General features: G+C 34.6%; 1 pseudogene; it reads left to right on the top strand.

Moving 5' to 3' along the window:
- Positions 1–758: 758 nt before the first annotated feature.
- On the top strand, positions 759–4,522 carry LOC141817127 (wall-associated receptor kinase 3-like; annotated as a pseudogene).
- The last annotated feature ends 4,835 nt before the right edge of the window (positions 4,523–9,357 follow it).

Consider the following 9,357-nt stretch of genomic DNA (forward strand, 5'->3'; position numbering starts at 1 on the left):
ACAGAATAGAATAGTATACATATGAACAATCAAAAATAGATTGATTTCTTGAGAATTTAGAGCAACCTTGCTCTGATACCATTGTAGGATAAATTCAATAGGGTAATCTCAACATAAAACTCTATACTCTACTCAATTCTCAAGAAATAACAAACATAACAATAAGAATTGCGGAAACATACCAGAACCCATGATTTGCAGTCAATTTCTGGCAATGATCTTCAATTTGCTTATTTCTAATTTGGCCCCTCAACAAATTAGAAATTGCACATATGGTGGTATCCACACTTTTATATTCATGACAATTAAGCCCTTAAGCCAAATTCCTTAATCATAATTTGACCACATTAATTTCTTTGACTTATTTAATTGATGACATGACATTTATAATCACATTAATGATCCCAAAATTCTAATAATGCCAACTCATCTTTGAAAGTGAAGCAATATATTTGTATAGGATGTCATGAACTAAACATATATTATAGCAAAAAGTGAAATCCACCATCCCAACGGTCTCATACGATCGGCCTCACAATCATCTATGAGGAGGTAAATCGAGAAATTGTAGTTGACCACTATGAAGAGGGTATTTTCTTGGAGTGGTTTGTGTATGAACTAAATATATATTGTAGCAAATGAACTAAAACATACATGCTTTCTCTAGGAGTGGTTTGATGTTTAATTAATTGATGCATTATCTAATTTACATTTTTCTAACTGTGCTAATTCATTATATTGATTTGTAGGACAATATAATGGGATTCACCTATATCTTATTAATACCGACAATATTGTTGATATTATTGGAGGGTTCTCACAAATTGGGCGATGGAAAATACAAATTTTACTCTCCCTTCCAACTGTTCTAAAACATGTGGTGATATAAAAATTGAGTATCCTTTTGGAATTGGCCGTGATTGCTCCTATGCTGCTGGATTTAATCTTTCTTGTGTCAATGACTCTAATCAAACTCCAAGGCTCCTTTTGGGGGATGACACTATCCAACTAAGGAATTTTGACATGGAGAACAGTTTAGTTTACATCGAATCACCATATATCACATTGAATGCGAATGTTCAATCCAATACCACATTGATCAATCTCAAGAATTTGCCTTTCTCTTTAGGCTCTAACAATTATTTCTATGTGGTTGGTTGTAATGCTACTGCCAGTATTATTGATGTTGCTACCAATGGTATGGAAGATGCTTGCTCTTCAATATGCTCCACTGCCAATACTTCAATTATTCCAGGGATTTGGCAATGGATATTGTATACTTGATTGGAATTATGTGAAATTGAACCAGAATTTATGGGCTATTGAGTTAACTAAACTCAATAAGAATGAGCATATCAATAATAGTACCTCCTAGCATGATAGCTTTTATGTATGATTATGGCTACGTTGATAATGATGCCTTCAAAAGATTTATAAATGATGGGAACACAACTAGAATGATGACATCTCTTACTTGGTACATCAATGACTATTCCTCGTGCAAAGAAGCCCTAAAGAGGAACAATACTTATGCATGTCGTAGTTACAAAAGTGAATGTAATGATGTCTGTATGACGAGGCAATCTGGAATGAAACCATTGGTTATAATTGTGGATGTTCTTCACATTATGTCGGCAATCCCTACCTACCTGATGGTTGTCAATTAGGTAATGATTTTAAATCCCTTCTATATTCTCTTGTAAAAGTATACATGTTAATTATATAATGAACTAAATAAATTAATAATGCATAATTTTAATAGAATTTATGATATTACAACTAATCACTTGTGAGTTTGTTGGCAGATAAAAATTTCACATCCATCTCCTGCAAAAGATTGTCAACCCAAATGTGGAAATGTTACAATTTTTTTCCCTTCGGGCTAAAACAAGGTTGTTATCGAGAAGAATACTTTGCTCTAACATGCAATGCGACCTCCCACCTCTTATATAGACGTGGTCGTGTAGTTAGCAAAATTTCATTAAAGGAAGGACAACTGGAATACAATGTTTCTTCTGGTATGTACAAGGAGATTATGATCATGAATTGGGTAATATTAGACTATCAATCTTGCAAGGATGCTGCAAAAGACAAGGCCACCTTCGCATGTATCCATAAACACAGCTCATGTTTAGATGTAAAATATGAAGGGCATCAAAATGAAGGGTATAGATGCATATGCAAAGATGGCTACGATGGGAATCCTTACCTTCCTGATGGATGTAAAGGTATAAAACATCCTTTCTCACTTTTTCAAGATATGTATGCTGTATGAATTTTAACTGTGCATAAAAAAATATAGTATTAAATAGTATGCACACTGACAATTTAAATAACATAGCATAATAACTATAACCGTATTCTTTATATGTATTGATTAATTATTATTTTACATTAATAGACAAAACACTTTTTTTCATGAAAATGCCTTTTTCCATGAAATAATTTTTTAAATGTCTCATTTGCACATTTGTATTTTTACTATGTGCTTCAACTAATAATTATATTAAGACCAAGAAATAATAATTATACTTATTGAATAATTAGTATAAATATAATGCATAAAAATTACAATTATTAAATAAAAAAGTTATATTTATTCAATGAAGTTAGTTAATATATATGTATATAATTAAATATACAGTTAAAATAGAATTGAAGAGTTGAAAAAAGTTTAAACAGTTAGTTAATGATATAAAATGTTTAAACTTTTAATTTATTTAAAATATTATTATAATAAAATAATTTTAATTATTTATTTAATAGTAAAAATAAATGTGCATATATAAATTAACAATACTAATATATATATTAGTATTGTTAATTTATATATATTAGAGTAGAAGAGGAATTGCATTGAGAACTTTTACATACAAATTTGAGCTATTATTTTATATAAAATACCGATAAAATCTGAATGATCGAATATATTCTCAATAAAACTATATCTAAAGTTGATTATAGTTTCTTTTTGACTTTTAGCATATCGATGAATGAAAACTTAGTGGTATAATTTATATTTTAAACGTGTGATCTATTGACAAAGTGTTATGGAATTTTAGTTATCAACAAATGTAACTCTACTACAAAAGTTTGCACTGGAATTTGTTTAAGTAAAAGAGGAGATTACAGTTGCATATGCCCCCGGGAACATCTGGTGATCCTTATCGAGGAAAATGCGTCCCTCACAAAAGAAATTCTGTTTTATTTGGTAAGAAATATTATTTTATGATTGATATATATGTAATTATGGACAAATAAATTAAAATAGAAGGCAACAAATCAATTTGGTGCAGGTGTAATCCTTGGTGTTAGCATTGGAACAAGTCTCTTACTCTTCTGCATAATATTGGTCATCGTATGCAAGAAATGGAAGCAAAGAAATCAACAGAAAATCAAAAAAAGGAATTTTCTACGGAATCATGGTTTACTACTTCAACAATTAATCTCCACAAGTGATCATGTTGAGGAGAGAACAAACGTATTTTCTCTGGAAGAAATAGAAAAGGCAACAAATAATTTTGATGAAACTCGAGTACTTGGAAGGGGAGGACATGGAACAGTTTACAAAGGGATTCTATCAGATCAACGAGTTGTTGCCATAAAAAAGTCAAAAACAGTTAAGACGAGCGAGATTGACCAATTTATAAATGAGGTTGCGGTTCTTTCTCAAATCAATCATAGGAATGTAGTTAAGCTTCTTGGATGTTGTTTAGAAACTGAAGTTCCTTTGCTGATTTATGAATTTATCTCTAATGGGACTCTTTCTGATCATCTACATGTTTCACAAGGTGAATCAAAATTATCATGGGATGATCGTCTCAGGATTGCCTCAGAATCTGCAGGAGCACTTGCCTATCTACACTCAGCTGCTTCTATGTCTGTCTTCCATAGGGATGTCAAGTCATCAAATATTCTTTTAGATGATACTGTTAAGGCGAAGGTATCAGACTTTGGAGCATCAAGATTTATTCCTCTTGATCAAACACATATAGTTACTGCCATACATGGTACCTTTGGGTATATTGATCCGGAGTATTATCAAACTAGTCAATTGACAGAGAAAAGTGATGTTTATAGTTTTGGAATTATTCTTCTTGAACTTTTAACCGGAAAGAAGCCCATCTTCTCAACCAAAAATGGGCTACAACAAAATCTAGCCATGAATTTCCTTCAAGCAACAAGACAGAACACATTGCTTGATCTTATAGAAGATTGTGTTTTACAAGAAGGAACAAAGCAAGAGTTTCTTGAAATCAGTAGTTTAATAGAAATATGCCTGAATTTGAAAGGTGCGAATAGGCCTACAATGAAAGAAGTTGAATACAAATTGCAAAGCATGAGAAAGGTTAGAATGAAAAAGAAAAGAGTTTGTATTCTAGAAGGGAATGAAGATGCTGAATGTTTACTCAGTATGTCATCTCACTCTTCCTCACATTTGGTGGATGAAATAGGTCAAGGAAATTCTAGGAATTATAGCTTTGAGAAGGAACTTATGTGGTCACAAAATTGCGCTCGTTAATTTGTTTATGTATATGGAAGCATGTGCAATTTGCATCTTTTTATTATCATCTCGCACTTTGTATTAGTAATTTTATAGACATTGATATATGTATATTGTGTAATGTACATTTTATCTTGTATCTATATATTTATATAAATAAATTCCTAAGTTCATGAAACTAGAATACAACTCTTATATTTTCAGTAATTATATTGCTCACTATAAAATTTTAATTTTATTTTCATGATATTTTATAATGTTAATATATTAGCTTAAATTTTGTGAACTTATGGAATGTGTTTTATAGAAATTTGCTAAGAATATTCTATCACATAAATATGATATTAGTTCACAAGCATTTGGAAGTACAATATCTATGGATAAGATGATTAAGATTGGGCATTCATATGCTAAATTTCTTACCATGATTTTCTTTGTTTCATTTTTAAAAACTCATTTCAAAGTTAATTGAATTACATCACAAGAAAAAAAAATTAGCCCTCGATGCATGATATTCTGGAGGATTAATTTGTTTAGAGAGATGATGAGGTTTCTAATGGTTTAATCAAACTCAACAAGTTCAACTCATTAATGGAATCTAACTTCATCTCTGAAGTAATTAATTACTATCTCTATCCATCGAGGCAATTGAAGTAACTTCTCTCCCATCTAGAAGAATTACTATGTTGGTTGTTGATTTTAGTTAGAGGATCCTTCATGGTTATTCATGGACAAAAGAATAAATCAATCGAGCACACCTTGTTTCAGATCCAACATAACATTTAAACAAAATTATATCTAGCACAATGTACCCTTTTCATTTAAAATACAACACGCGTTAAGTTTTCCATCTTCTAGCCATTAAAATAATAATGTAATAATGACACAACATAATATTCTGATTGTAAACAAAGATATTGTATGCATGACAACATGGAGCCCATCATCATGAGGTGCCTGAGATTAGCACGATCCCGCCAAGCTCAAAATATTAAAAATAAATAAATAAATTTAAAAAGATTACATATTTAAAAATCATAAGGATATAAAATATTTAAAAGAAGGGAAAAAATTAAAAGAAGGAAAATTCACAAAATTATAAAAATAGAAAAATAATAAAATTTTAAAAAGGAAAAAGTTTTTTTAAAGAAAATTCATCATTTAAAATTTTTAGATTTACATTGGTGCATTTTTACATTATTAAATTCTCACTAACAAGTTACATCTCTATCTCTATAAAAGAATATTCCATTTCAAGACTTATGTACTTTGAAGTAAAAATATTTATATTTATAATTTGAACATGATCTTCACTTTCATATTGGTTACCCATGTAGCTTCGTTTAGAAGGGATCAAAATCAATATAATTATGGGTTGTTTCGGGTAATACATCGTGGATGGTTCAAATACTAGTTCAATTAGGCTTTGCCGATGTGCATGCTCCTTGAAGAGAATCGCTCGTGAAGATGAGAGGCCTTGAAAAGCACTTAACAAAGAGGGTTAGAACGGCGCCGGGATTGGATCCTGACAAGTCACTCCGACGCTCAAGTTAGCGTTCGGCGTAAAGGAGGAAGGAATTCAAGGCTTGAAGAAATTAGGGCTTATGTGTGTGTGTACCTGTAGTTATGGGCATGAGTTACCTTTTTATAGCAGTTGACCTTCGAAATATTCATAACCGTTTGAGAAGTATTCTATCGTACCTGTTCCGCTTTTGGAGAGATTTTGTCTGTTTATCCATATCGTTCCTGCTTTTGCGGAGGGATTGGTTCTATCTTCTCTGAATTAGGCGAAACGACCATGTCTTCAATAAATATGGCGTGCCGGAAGTGGATCTTGAATGCAGGAATCTTGTGAGAGTCGAGTCATGAGGTCGGCGCGTGATACTGGGATCAGGTTATGAGATCAGCGTGTAATACCGGGACCAAGGCATGAGGTTGGCACGTGATGCTGGGGCCAAGTCCTGAGGTCGGCGAGTGTTACCGAGACCAAGTCATGAGGTCGGCGAATGTTGCCAGGACCAAGGCACGAGGTCGGCCTACTAGGCGGGAGGTATGTGAAGATTGGGACAAGAGCTCGATGTATGCTCAAAGAAACTGGTTGAGATCGGAGAGAGCTCAGCGCATGCTTAAAGAAGTACATTGAGATCAGAAAGAGAGATCAGAGTTTCCTAAATTAATGAATGCTTACTTCTAACTTTCTGCTCTTATCTCCCATTGTACCCGCTCTCCATGTCATCGTCAAATACTCCTGCCGGATCATGGGTATATTTACCCCTCATCGATGGCAAATATAGTTACCCTATATTTACCACTCATGACTCATGAGAATGAAGTAAAGGTGGCTTGTACTTCATTTGGTCATGTTGTGTCACTCAGATAGGCTTCATGAGGATTTGAGTTTGGGAGCAGAGTTGTAGAAATGAGGATTTGAGTTTGAGGTGATATTTTGTCGTGAATTTCATAGGTGCTCCTCTTCGTATAGATAATATTCTGTGCATATATTTTAGTAAAAGGTGAAATCTATCATCCCTAGTGGTCTCACATAATTGGTCCCACGATCATCTGTGAGGAAGTAAATCGAAAAGCTACAGTTGGCCATTATGGAGGAGGACATTGCCTCGGCTTCACCAAAATTTAACTCTTACCCACTTCAATTAATCTGCCCCGTAGTAACCAACTTAACCATGCGTCAGATGCATGCATATACACGTCTCCAATGCATTACACTTTGTCAGTGCAATCAACCTTGGGTCAAGGTTGATCAAATTGATCAAACTTAAGTTGACTTGAATTGAATTTTAATATTTGATCAATATATTAGTTAGTTGAGGAAGAATCAAGTAGATCAAGGTTAATCAGATACTTAATGGTGAAAAAACCCAAATAGATTATGGTTGATCAAACACATAGTGATTGAAAGTCCAATATAGAGTTAACACGAGACGAAAAATTGAAGTGGATTATATTTGATCAGATACTTGGTGATCGGAAGTACAACAGGGAGTCGACAAGTGGAAAATCCAAGCGAGTCATGGTTGACTAGAAAATTAACAGTTAAAAGTCCAACATGAAGTTGGCACAAGACAGAAAGTCCAAGTGAGTCACGATTGATCAGACACTTAAATGTTTGACATAGATGAGTCCTTACTGTTGGTGCCCCAGTTAGTTTTGATGTGGTCAACTAGGTTAAGTTAGGTCCTGTTGTTTTTCTTATCCCTCTGCTAAGTGTGCAGGAGTTTAGATACGGAGGAAGTCGAGCGTAAGACGGAGCAGACGAGAAGGGTTGCACGGGGAAGTGAGCCGACGGGCTCGGTGCAATCCGAGGGACGCAGAAGTTACGGAAGAGTACACCGGTGGAGCGAGAAGGACGTGCGCGATGTCCGAGGGACGAGAAGCCGGGAGGAAGCACGCTCGAGGGGCGAAAGGCCGGAGTCGGGTACGGGTGAGCCTAACTCCGGTTGGTCAGAAATCACTCAGAAGATCTACCTACAAAAAGTCAACCAAGTTGACTTTTACCAAGTCAACATTTGACTTGGACCATGGCTTAATTGGAGAGTGCAACATGCATGGTTTAATTAGAGATTAATTAATCATGTTGCATGGATTAATTGGAAAATGCAAGGTGTTGCATGGCTTAACACGTTGGAGATTTTTTTTAACGTTTAAAAGTTTTAAACGTTAAGCATTTCTTGAACGTTGGAATGAAAAGGATAAAATTTATCCTTTTATCAAATCAATGTTCGAGAATTAAGATTATCTCCGATCAACAATTAAGATCGCATCTGAAGATCAACGGCTAAAAGAAAACTTATCAACAATCTACCGTTAGAATTTATTTTCTTAGCCTATAAATAGACTTAGAGTTTTAGAGTTGGAGATATCAATTATTCTTTTCTCTTCTAAGTCTGTGAGCTGTAATTGTCTGTAAAAGGCTTCTCCGCCTTCAACGAAGGAGATCGTCATACTGCGCTTCAACTGCCTTGGATCTGCAACCATCTAGGTTGAGACCAAGTAAACTCCGGTGTTAGTCTTTTACTAGTTTTAATTATACTATTTTAATTAATGTTTGTTTTAATTAATTGTCACTAATTTCTATCCTTGAAAAGAACGCAAGAGATCGATTTTTATTTTTCAGGCAATTCACCCCCCTCTTGCCCGTCCACCTTGATCCTACAAGTGGTATCAGAGCCAGGTTGCCGCAGAAGGACTAACCGCCAACTGCAGCAAATTTCAAGATGGTTGGACCAGTGATCTATCCGCCGAAGTTTGAGGGGGAGTTCGGAGCATGGAAAAGAAAAATGACGGTATTTTTCTCTACTGACTATGAATTATTACTAACAATGAAGAACGACTTTTCAGTTCCGATAGACGGTGACAACAAAGTAAAAGAAGCTGACTTTTGGACAAAGAAGGAGCAAGCAGATGCTATAGCAAACGGTAAAGCAGAATTTCATCTGCTGACCGTTCTCCCAGAACAAGATGTAAACCGGATCGGGAAGTACAACTCAGCAAAGGAACTTTGGGAAAAGTTCCTGGAACTGCACGAAGGCACCTCGGAGGCAAAACTGGCACGACGAGATATCCTTCGAAGCAAACTTACCAACCTCCGAATGGAAGATGGACAGTCAGTTGCTCAACTACACGCCAAGGTAAAAGAGCTCATTACGAGCCTTGAGAACCTCGGAGAAAAGGTAACAAATCGTGACGCTCAACGATACGCACTAAATGCTTTTCCGAGAACTCCGAATTGGACCTCAATAATCGACGCATACTACATATCAAAGGACCTTGAGGTAAGTACTCTAGAACAACTCTTTTCGGTTTTAGAGCTTCACGAATCTCGATGTGTAGGG

This window comes from Curcuma longa, unplaced genomic scaffold, assembly GCF_044706935.1.
Source record: "Curcuma longa cultivar G26 ecotype Majalengka, Jawa Barat unplaced genomic scaffold, ITB_CL_G26_1.1 contig_19389, whole genome shotgun sequence".
Taxonomy (NCBI): domain Eukaryota; kingdom Viridiplantae; phylum Streptophyta; class Magnoliopsida; order Zingiberales; family Zingiberaceae; genus Curcuma; species Curcuma longa.